This window comes from Equus caballus, chromosome 3 (assembly GCF_041296265.1).
Source record: "Equus caballus isolate H_3958 breed thoroughbred chromosome 3, TB-T2T, whole genome shotgun sequence".
Taxonomy (NCBI): domain Eukaryota; kingdom Metazoa; phylum Chordata; class Mammalia; order Perissodactyla; family Equidae; genus Equus; species Equus caballus.
Window position 1 is genome coordinate 52,055,967 of NC_091686.1, and position 12,500 is coordinate 52,068,466.

A 12,500-nucleotide genomic window follows, 5' to 3' on the forward strand; every position below is an offset into this window, starting at 1 on the left:
TTTAAACCTTTTAGGTGACTCTAATGTGCAGCCATAGTTCAGAACCACTGTTATAGTACCCAAACATTTAAAGGAGTCTGAGTGACACATCACAAAAAACCATATAGTCATCAAAATGACCATTTCTGACATTCAGAAGAGAAAATAGAACCAGGAGATGTAGCTTTCCAAAAGTAACACAGGAAAGTTTATGCAAAATTAAGGCATAACAGCTTATTGATTTTCAATTTAGGAATATCAATCAATCTTTTCACTGTCCGAATAATTTCTATACTCAGTGAATCCTAATTAATGGTTTTCTTATAGAATATGAATTTAAATATCTTTTTAAATTATGCATTAACTATGTTTCCTACTATTTTAGAAAACTGCATATTGTGACATAATATTTAGTTAGCTGGATACAAAGCTTTGTGTAAGTTAGATGTTAAGTTCTAGAGGGAAAAAATAAATTCAGTGGTTGTACTTTCATATAGGCTTTTCATGAAGGCTATCTGTTAGTCTAATTAAGGCTATTTAGCTTTAATTCAAGCATTATCATATGGAAATGGCTTTTGCATCTGGCTCGCTGAACAGAAATTCAAAATTTGTGACATTCTGGCATATTTTTTTGGAAGAAACAGCTTTCGTTCACTAAAGTTTTATAGCCAATGATTAATTTTTTGGAATAGGAATGTCAATGAGCCATGATTCATGAATTTGTTCTTCCTATGTGGAGACACTTCATTCAGGCATTAGTTGTGCTGTGACCATCAATAATTTGAAGAAATGGTAGATAATCTGAGCAGCTTTGAGATGTAAAGTATAATGATTATTTTTTATGGGAAAACAGAATTTGGGAGAAATATTACTTTGCATTGTTGTGGGGGTCATTCAAGTACAGGCTGCTTTAATGGCGTACAATATACTGTGTGTAAAGAAAGCAACATAACGGAAATCCTTGGAACATTTAATTCTTCATTTTCACTTAAAAAATGCTAAGATTTCCAATGTCTAAACTTTAAAAATCAGCTACTCCCTGAATGTTAAATAATGGCAGTAAGTCAACTTACATTAGGCAATTTTAAAGAACAACAATATTCAATGACTCGAGATTTATTTTGTTTTAGTATAAAAATCTGTAAATTTATGAGATAGCCTACTTAAAAATTAGGGGGAAAATTTGCCTTTCAAAAGAATATCAGAGAAAAAATGGAATATAATCCATTTTTATCATTATTTCTAATTAGTTATAACTGTATCATTAGTATTATAAATAGGGTCAGCCACACAAAAGACTAAGTATATTACAACTTTAACATGGATATGAAAGGAAAACTATAAGAGGGCAATGACTGAACAGCTATATATGAAAGCAGTAACAAATTATGGCTGTAAAATTATAATTGAAATGTTCATTTGCAGAAGTAAAAAACATAAATTCTTTTTGTTTGAGGGGCTGAAAAGGCAACTTTTATACTTAGCAGATCAAAGAAATTCAGAGTTCAATGGGACTTTATAGATTTTCTTACTCAGTACCTAGTTTTTCTAGAAGAGGATGGGAAATTGAGTGCCAGAAGTTGTGCTGATATTTGTTGAAAAACTTGAACTTAGAGAACATATTTTTGACTTAAATATGCTTCAAGAAAATCATTTTATTACATATTCATATATAATAGATTCACATTGGGTATATCATATCCCTTTTTTCTTTTTTTTGAGTCAACTTTGCACTGACTCACCGCTTTCTACTCTGTCAAACTATTTTGTCTGTGACACTAGTACAAATCTTATATTTGGTGATAGCTGATATGCCCTTCCTTCCTTCCTTCCTTCCTTCCTTCCTTCCTTCCTTCCACATTAAGCTCTAATCCCTACCTCTTTTTTCAAAGCTTTCCCTAAATCTATAAGGCTGCCTTGTCAGGGCAATGCCATATTTTCTCCTAACTCAGTGAGATATAAATTCTAACCAAATTCTGCAACTAGATATGAGCACTTTACCAAACTCATCTACTCTCAAAGTTAATCCAAGTCAAAACTTTGAATTTCAAAGCTTTTTCAGTGTCCACACATTAGCCATGATATTGAACATTTATGGACAAGAATTGTTATATATATAAGTGGACCTCTTTTAGTTTAGACCTCTTATCTCTTCTGTCTGGGTGCTGATGTGGAATTTTAAGTGGAATATTAATAAGCATCAGACAATTGGTGGATGGAGGTTAAATGATGACTTGTAACCCAACAGGGAGACTTTATTGAGATTGGCCCCTCACTACATTATATCCTGTCCCCACAAGATGGCAGCCATGCTTGATGTAGATTTAATCAGCTTACTTTTCGAATGTTTCAATACTTAACAGTTTACTAGAGTATTACCAACCCACCTTAATCAAATGACTATTTTTTAACCAAATGATATTTTAAGTGATTTTTTAAGTAACTTGATTTCTGAAGTTTTATTTCTTCTAAAACTTCCACATAGGAATAATAAATATCTATTGTTGTGCTCTTATAATGTCTGCTTTATCCACATCTTTTCTGATTTTATCAGTTACTTAGGAATTAAATACCAATAGAACAATCTTTAATAATATGCCATTCCATCCTATGTTAAAGGGAAATTAGAACACTGTGATGTTATTATGTGAGTTAAATTGTTGATATAAATATTACAGTTTCAAAAATGAGGTCAATTTAATTATTTGCTTTTTCTAAAAAGAAAATATTTTCTATATCTTGAGTTAAGGAATTGCACTAGGCCATGGAATATGGAAATGGTCTATCAGTTAGATGATTGATTCTTCTGGTGCGGCATATCAGTTGAGGCAAATGCCTAACAAATAGGTCAAAAGCAAAAAGAAACGCATGTTGCCAACTACAGTGAATATCAATTATTATTTGACACTTAAAACTAAGATTTTATTATCTTCCCATGATTAACCATTTTAATTCTGAAATTAGTTGTTTCTTTTGAAACATACTTCTCTAGGCACAGAAGTAGCTCAGATAAAAAGTGTGCCTGTGCAATACGCTGCAGATAATAAACTATACATTTTAGTTTAAAATATATTATATTTCATAGCAGCAGATACCATAGGGAAAACTTAGAGAAACAAAAGTTTGGTCAATATTCAGTATTTACACACACACGCATATTGGCTTTAGAAGAGTTTTCAAAGTAGCAATAAAGCTTTATAAACATTTAACTTGACTTCTTAAGGAGTAAGGTGCATAATCAGTATAGATTCTAATATGATAAATTCTTATTCTTCATTGTGCTGGAAAGTGGTGGTGAATCTAAATGTTTAACTGATTGTGAATAAATGAATTAACTAGTGAGTGAATGAAAGGATAAAATGAAAATTTTTAAATATTGTGAAATATTGCTCATTCAGTATAAGGCAAGAGCATCTTGACTTACTCCAAAATAAACAGACTACTGGGGTATCAAAGTGGTCTGTTCATAAGATTATCTCACCTGTTTATCAGTCCTGTTGCTTACAACACAGATACAGGTTATCTGGTGTAGAAAAGATGGAAGATGTTTTGAAAGAGTTCTTTGGGAGATGACAATAAAAATTACCTCAGCAACAGAAGCCCAAATATGAATCCCTGCCCAAATTTAACTTGACTTATTAGCGGTATAGTTTATATGACTAAAGCGAATGCAGAGGGGAAAAAGCTAAATTTTATATTAGATCTTATAGAATTTGTCTAAAGTTTGCTAATGTAAAATTGGTCATACTGTCAATACTTTAATTTTTTTGTACCTTTTTTTACGCTTTGCTGTATTATCGCATTTTAAGAATTTCATCAGTATAGAATTGAACCATAAAGAATGAGACACAACATCAAAATTGTGAAAATAAGGGGCTGAGCCAGTGGCCCAGTGGTTAAGTTCACACTTTCCACTTCAGCGGCCTGGGGTTCGGATCCCGGGTGCGGACATGGCACCACTTGGCAAGCCATGCTGTGGTAGGCTTTCTACGTATAAAGTAGAGGAAGATGGGCATGGATGTTAGCTCAGGGCCAGTCTTCCTCAGAAAAAAGAGGAGGATTGGCAGCAGATGTTAGCTCAGGGCTCATGTTCCACAAAAAGAAAAAAAGTGAAAATGAGACAACAATAAAAATTTTTTTAAGTGCCTATGCTGTTAGAAATATCTGAACCAGCATTTCCTGTATTGTGCCCTACAGAATATTTTGTTCTGGAAAAAAAGAGAGATTTATTGGTCATGTAAAATTGCAAAATTCTAGATAGAGTTTTCTTCGCTTAGAGATCTATAATGCACATTAACATATTAAAAACAGGAAAAAGTCCTCTAGGAAACACATTATTAACCTATCTTTAACCCAGAATATCCCAAACTTATATTACCATCAATTCCTCTTTTTATACACAGAATGAAAATCCTTTCCTACACTGTTGCAGTTCATCTTCTGGTTTCCAAAAAGCAACTTTTTGGTTGTTTTTCTGTAGTTTTCTTTCTTTCCTTTTCTGTTTGAGGTGTTTATATTCACCGTACTGAAAATTGGTGGACTGGTATATCTTATCTGGGGAGAGGTTCTGTCTTGTGCCATAATAGAAATTTCCTATATCTGTTTTAAACTTCTGTGAAGAAGGAAAATATTTCACCCAGTAATAAACATGTTTTCTTTTAAAAATGCTTTATAGAGGGGGCTGGCCCTGTGGCCGAGTGGTGAAGTTTGCACGCTCAGCTGCAGGCAGCCCAGTGTTTCATTGGTTTGAATCCTGGGCGTGGACATGGCACTGCTCATCAAGCCACGCTGAGGCAGCATCCCACATGCCACAACTAGAAGGACCCACAATGAAGAATATACAACTAGGTACCAGGGGGCTTTGGGGAGAAAAAGGAAAAAAATAAAATCTTAAAAACAAAATGCTTTATAGATTTCCATTTCTGCTTAGGATGTAGAAAGCCAAAGAGAACATTGCTTTGATTCTAATGGTAAGAAAATACTGGATGATACATAAAAATGTAACTTTCCTTGAAATCATCAGAGCACAGAGGTGGAGAGACAGCAAGTTGCAAAGAGTGGAAGTACCTTTAACATGAAATAGGACACAAAACTGCTTTACTTTGGCAGAGCACAAGAGGAAGAATTGGCTACCATAGTAGCAGGTAACAAGAAATCAGCAAAAATTTTAATGAATGCCTACTGGTTGAATGGAGGGTAAAATAAGAGTTTAGAATAACTGGGAGCATCAGAACCAAGGGGTGTTTGCACTTACTCGTAAGCTCATATGGATCTGCGCAGGGTGTTCATGGAAAAGAATGAGAGCAGGGAAGGACACCAAAAATACCCCATAACTGCTACAGGCATGATGGAAGTGGAGTATCTCAAACTATGGCCCACTCTCCCGAATTCTTCTCATTAGGAAGAAAAATGCTTTAAGCTTCTTGGGGAGAGACAGCAAATTGTCTTGTAACCAGGGAGGAGGCAAAGATCCAGTGCTTGTGTAGAAGCAAAACTCTTCAGCTTCTGGGAAAGAGTTAGTAAACTATTCTTCCTGACACCGGGAACCAAGAAGAGACCACTGCTTCTGAAAGAGTGACAGAATCAAAATTGTCTGCTCTTAGGGAAGGGAAAAGAAAACCTTTAGGAGTCAAAATCCTGTGCCTGTATAAAGCGGAGACATGCTATTGCTATGAGCAAGGAGGGTCAAGAAGTATCTCTCCTGTTTAAGAACTTCCACAGATGCAAGTATGAATATGGCTGTCATTTGGATGAGAGGGACAAGAATGATAACAAGGCCTCCTTCCTGACACTCACGCTCACAGGTGTTGTCTAAGACTGAGCTTGTGCCAGAAAAACAAAAACTCACTCCTACCCTCTTTGGGACCCTAGCATTGAGTGACAAGCAATAGAGGCTACCACTGGTAGAGAGAAAAGAGTGTGGAGAGAGACTTGCTATTTGGCACAGTCATGCAACAGATTCTGAAAGCTGAGGATGAAGCAGAAAAACTGAGAAAACCCTCCAGCACCACAGGGTTCACCCTAAGCAAATGGTTCAGGAGGCCATCACTGAAGGAATTTGAAGGGTATCAACAACAAAACCCCAACTCAAGTGAATTATTCACTATCATTGTAACAGAAGAAGAGTTCTATTCATTTCCAGCTATGAATACTCTTTACCTCAGACTCTACTGTTCTTCAATTGACAGTGTTCAGAATTCATTTAAAAAATATTAGATAAACAAAATAGCAAGGAAAAAGATCCATTTTCCAGGGATAAAGCAATCAACAGAAGCAGATTGAATGATTACCCAAATGTTGAAAGTATCAGTAAGGGGCTTTATAATAAATATGATTTCATGTGTTAAAGGATATAGTGGTGAAGGTGAAGAATATACACGAACAGTTGAAGAATTTCAACAGAAAGATGGAAACTATTAAAATGAGTCAAATAAAAATCTCCTCCCCCCAAACCCCATGATATCCAAGATGAAGAATTAATATAATGGTCTTGACATATCTGAGGAAGAAATTTGTGAACTTAAAAGAGGTTTGATATAAATTATCTGAAATGAAACATAAAGAGAAAAAGTATAAAAAGAAAATAAAAACTGAGCAGAGTGTCTAGGAGCTGCAGGAGAGTATCAAATGGTCTAATATGTGTGCTTTGATTTACAGAAGAAAATAAAGAGAAAGAAGACATACCAGAAAAGATCATGAAGGATAAATTTTCAAATAGATTGAAATACAATAAACAAAAGATCCAAGAAATTCAGAGAATACCAAGCAAGATATTTTAAAAGTATAAAACACAAACAAACAAAAAACAGTTAGACACATCATAGTTAAACTGCTAGAATAAATAAATAAAGAGCCAATCTTGAAAGCAACCAGAGGAAAAAAAGAAACATCACATCAAGAGGGATGAAAATAAGAAACACAGCTTACTTCTCATCAAAAGCTATGCAAGCCAGAAGACAATGGAGGGACATCTGTAAAGTTCTAAAAGAAAAAATGAATCCATCAGGTAGCACATTAAACCTAGCCAAATATCTTTCAAAAATAAAGATGAAATAAAGACTTTTAGACAAAAAAAGTGAATAGAATTTATTTCCATGAGACTTCCATTATAAGAAATCTTAAAGGTAGATCACTGAGATGAAGATATATGATACAGATAGAAATTTGACTTACAAAAAGAAATAAAAAGCACCAGAAATAGTAAAATAGAGAGTATATAAAAGATACATCTTTTCTCTTTTATAATCTCTTTAAAGACAGTTGAGTGTTTAAAGTGAAAATTATTTATAAGACTTAGAACAAATCTAGTAGTAAAATGTATGACAAAACTAGCACAAAAGATAGGAGAGAGAAAATGAAAAAAAAAATGTGCAGTATTTTGTCAAAGTATGCTGTTATAAGTTAAATATAATATTATAAATCAAATAACAATCAATAAAACAATTTTAAAAGAGTTATAACTAATAAGCCAAAAATGGAGATCAAATGTGATAATAAAATATAATTATTTGAACTAAAAAAGGCAGGAAATTAAGAGAAAAAGGACTAATTAACTGGGGGGATAAAGAGAATAAATAGTAAAATTAAAATGTTACCACATCCATAGTTACACTAAATATAGATGATAAAACATGATGATTAAATGATTGAAAAAATTAAATTTGATAAAACATAATGATTAAATTAAATGTAGATGATTAAACACAAAGGTTGAAATTGTCAGATTGGATAAAAAAGCAAGACTTAACTGTATGTTATCGATAAGTAACCTCCTTTAAATATATCCATATAGAAAGGTTAAAATAAAATAATTGAAAAAGATGTATCATGCAAACGTTAATCAAAAGAAAGCTGAAGTAGTTAAATTAATATCAGAAAATGTAGACTTCAGAACAAGGACTATAAACCAGTGACAAATAAGATTATGTAATAATAAAGCATTGATTCTTTAAGAAGACACAACAAATCTAAATTTGTATGAATCTGACAATAGAACTTCAAAATTCATTAACTGAAAACTGTTAGAGCTAAAAATAAAAGCACAGAAATCACAAATTAAGCTGTAGAATTCAACACAGCTCTCCATAATTAATAAATGCAGTAGATAGAAATCAGTAAAGATACAAAAGACCTGAACATTATTATCAACCAATTGACTTAACTGACATTTATAGAACATTCTTCTCAATAAATGCAAAATACATTCTTTTCAAGTGTCCAAGGAAGATTCACCACGATAGAATCTTTTCTGGGCCATGGAGCACACTTCAACATATTTTAAAGTATGAAAATCATGGAAGTTATGTTAGAAATCAATGAAAGAATGATATTTGGAAAATGAAATATATTTGAAAATTAAGCAAAACGCTTCTAAACAATCCATGGGTCAAAGAGGAAAACACAGAGAAATTATAAAATATTTGAACTGAGTCAAAACGGAGACACAAGATACAAAATTTGTGGGACAAAGCTAAACCAATGCTTAGGGAAAAAAGAGCGTTAAAATAACCAGCATTAAAAAAATTAGCCTTGAAAAAATGAGAATGGCATTAAATAAATAATCTAAGTGGGATGGCCCAGTGTTATAATGATTAGGTTCATGCACTCCGCTTCAGCAGCCCAGGGTTCACAGGTTCAGATCCTGGGCACTGACCTAGCACTCCTTGTCAGGCCATGCCATGGGAGCATCCCACATAAAACAGAGGAAGATTGACGGAGATATTAGCTCAGTGACAATTTTCCTCAAGCAAAAAGAGGAGGATTGGCAACAGGTGTTAGCTCACAGCCAATCTTCCTCACAAATCTTAAAATAAAAAAATATAAATAGGGGCCAGCCTCATGGCCAAGTGGTTGGGTTTGCTCACTCTCCTTTGGCAGCCCAGGGTTTTGCCAATTCCAGTCCTGGGTGTGGACATGGCACTGCTCCTCAAGCCATGATGGGGCAGCATCCCACATGCCACAACTAGGAGGACCCACAACTAAAAATACATAACTATGTACTGGAGGCCTGGGAAGAAAAAGGGAAAATAAAGTCTTTAATAAATAAATAAATGAGTAATCTAAGCTTCTATCTTAAGGTACTAGAAAAAGAAGAGCAGATTGACTCCATAGCAAGCAAAAGGAAGGAAATAATAAATACCATGGAAGAAATCAATGAAATTAAAACAGAAAAAAAGAAAAAAAAATCAATGAAACTAAAAGTTGGTTCTTTGAAAAAATCAATAAGATTGATAATCCTCTAGCCATTTTGATTTAGAAAAAAATATACAGGACACATATTATGATTGTTAAGAATCTAAGATTCTTACTAAAGATCCAATAGACATTTAAAGAAAACAAAGAGAATATTACTTTTAAAATTTTACATCAATAAATTTGATTTGAAAACACATGCAATGAACAAAGTCCTTAAAAGAAACGAACTTCCAAAGTTCACTCAAGTATTAGGTAAACTGCATAGCTCATATCTGTTACAGAAGTTGAATTCATAATTCAGCCTTCCCACAAAGAAATCCTCAGGAGTAGATGATAAATTTTTCCAAAGAGTCAAGAAATAAGACCAATTCTTCACAAATCTTCCGTGACACAGAAGAGAAGGGAACACTTCCCCACTCATTTTATCAGGTCAGCATTACTCCAATACCAAAACAAGCAAAACAAATACAAGGAGAAAATAACTACAGATCAACATCCCTTATGAATAATCACACAAAAATCCTTAAGAAAATAGTATCAAAGCAAATACAGCAGTATATATAAAAGGATTATACATCATAACCATGTAGAGTTTATCCAAGGAATATGAAACTTGTTCATCAGTCAAAATCAACTGATATAATGCCCCATATCAATAGACCAAAAAAAAAAAGGGAACACATGATCATTGCAATATATAATAAATCTGAAAGGAATCAACATCCTTTTTTTGTGTGAGGGAGATTGGCCCTAAGCTAACATCTGTTGCCAATCTTCCTGTTTTTTTTTTCTCCCCAAAGCCCCAGTGCATAGTTGTATATCATAGCTGTAACTCCTTCTAGTTCTTCTCTGTTGGATGCCACCACAGCATGGCTTGATGTGTGGTGTGTAGGTCTGCACCCAGGGTCTGAACAGGCAAACCCCAGGCCATCAAAGTGGAGCATATGAACTTAACTATGCCACTGGGCAAGCCTCCCATTTTTGATAAAAACTCTCAGCAAGCACAATTACACTAGAACTTCCTCACCCTTATCAAAGTTACCTGTGAAAAATCTTAGCTCTAACATCATATTTAGTGGTGAAAAACTTAGTGCTTTCCCCCAAACACTGCAAAAAAAGCAACGATATTTACACTACTTGCTTGTATTCAGTAGTGTTCCGGAGGACCTAATTTGTGCAATGAGGCCAGAAAAAAATAAATACATATAGATTGTAAAGGAAGATATAAAACTCATTTATTCACAGACAACCTGATTTTCTCTCTAGGAAATCACCAAGTATATATAAAATGCTACCAGAGCTATTAGTAAGGTTGCTGGATATAAGGCCAATATACAAAAATCAGTTTTAATTCTATAAACTAGCAATTGAAAAGTAAAATTAAATGTATAATTTACAATAGAATTATAAACACGCACTAATTATGTATAAATCCAACAAAATATATGCAAGACCTTTACTATGAAAACTACAAAACTTTGATGAGAGAATTTAGGGAAGGTGTAAATAAATATATATATTATGTTCAAGGATCAGAAGACTCAATATTTTTAAGATCTCAATTCTCTCTAAATTGATTTATAAAATCACCATTATTACAAACAAAATTAAAGCAGCCATTTTTATAGAAACCAACAAGTTAATGCTAAAATGTATGCAGGAGAAAAACACTCTGGAAAAGAAGAATAAATTTGGAATCTCACTTTGTTTGATTGCAAGACTCCCTACAAAGTTGCGGTGATCAAGATAGTGTGTTACTGAAATAAGAATAGACACATAAACCAATGAAACAGATTAAAGTCTAGAATTCAACATATAAATTTTCAATTGATTTCAAAAGATTCCAAGTTAATTCATTAAAGGAAGAATTTTTTTTCAATAAATAATGATGGAAAATTTGAACATTCATATTCAAAAAAAAAAACCAACACTTGTTTTGTATCATCGAAAAAAGTCTACCCAATATAGTTTATACAACTAAATGTAAATTTAAAAATATGAAACTTCTAGGGGCTGGCCCAGTGGCGCAGCGGTTAAGTGCGCCAGTTCCACTTCGGTGGCCTGGGGTTCACTGGTTCAGATCCTGGGTGTGGACATGGCACCTCTTGGCAAGCCATGCTGTGGTAGATGTCACACATATAAAGTAGAGGAAGATGGGCACAGACGTTAGCTCAGGGCCAGTCTTCCTCAGCAAAAAGAGGAGGATTGGCAGCAGATGTTAGCTCAGGGCTAATCTTCCTCAAAAAAAAAAAAAATATATATATATAAAACTTCTAGAAGAAAACTTTGAAAAAGATATTTGTGAGTTTGGGTTAGGCAAAGATTTCTTAAATAGGACTCAAAGTACACAAACTTCAAAACAAAAAACATACTGCATTAAAATTAAAATTTTGTGCTCTTTGAATGTCACTGTTAAAATTAAAAAAAAAAATTAAAAGGCAAGGCATACCTGAGAGAAAATATTTACCAAACAACAATTTGATAAAGAATTTGTATCCTGAATGTAAAAAGATCTCTTCTAATTGAAGACAAACATCAGTTTTTAAAATGGACAAAATATGATGAAATTTAGCACCCATTAATGATAAGAACTGTCAGCGAGTTAGAAAGAGAGGAGAACTTCCTCAACCTGATGAAGAAAACTTACAAAATCACTAGAGATAGCATCATACTTAATGGTCAGAAACTAGAAGCTTTTTTGCTAAAATAAGAACAAAGTAAGAATGTCCTCTCTTACCACTCTGTCTCAAAATCATTCTGAAAGTTCTAACTAATGCAATAAGACAAAAAAAGGAAACAAAATGTATATGGATTGGGGAGGAAAAAATAAAGCTTTCTTCTTGGATAATATGAATCTCTATGTAGAAAATCCAAAAGAATCATGAGAAAGCCTCCCAGAACCAATAAGTAATTACATAGCAAGGTTGCAGGATACAAGGTTAATATACAAAAGTCAATCACTTTCCTATATACCAGCAATGAACAAGTGGAATTTGAAATTCAAAACACAATACCACTTATATCAGCACCCCCAAAAATGAAATACTTAGGTATAAATTTTTAAAAATGTACAAGATAAGCATGAGAAAAACTGCAAACTCTGATGAAACAAATCAAAGAATATCTAAATCAATGTAAAGATATTCCATGTTCATGGATAGGAAGACTCAATATTGTCAAGATGTCAGGTCTTCCCAACTTGATCTATAGGTTCAGGGCAATCCCATTCAAAATCCCAGTAAATTATTTTGAGAATATTGACAAAATAATTCAAGTTTATCTAGAGATGCAAAAGACCCAGAATAGCCAACACTGCATTGAAAGAC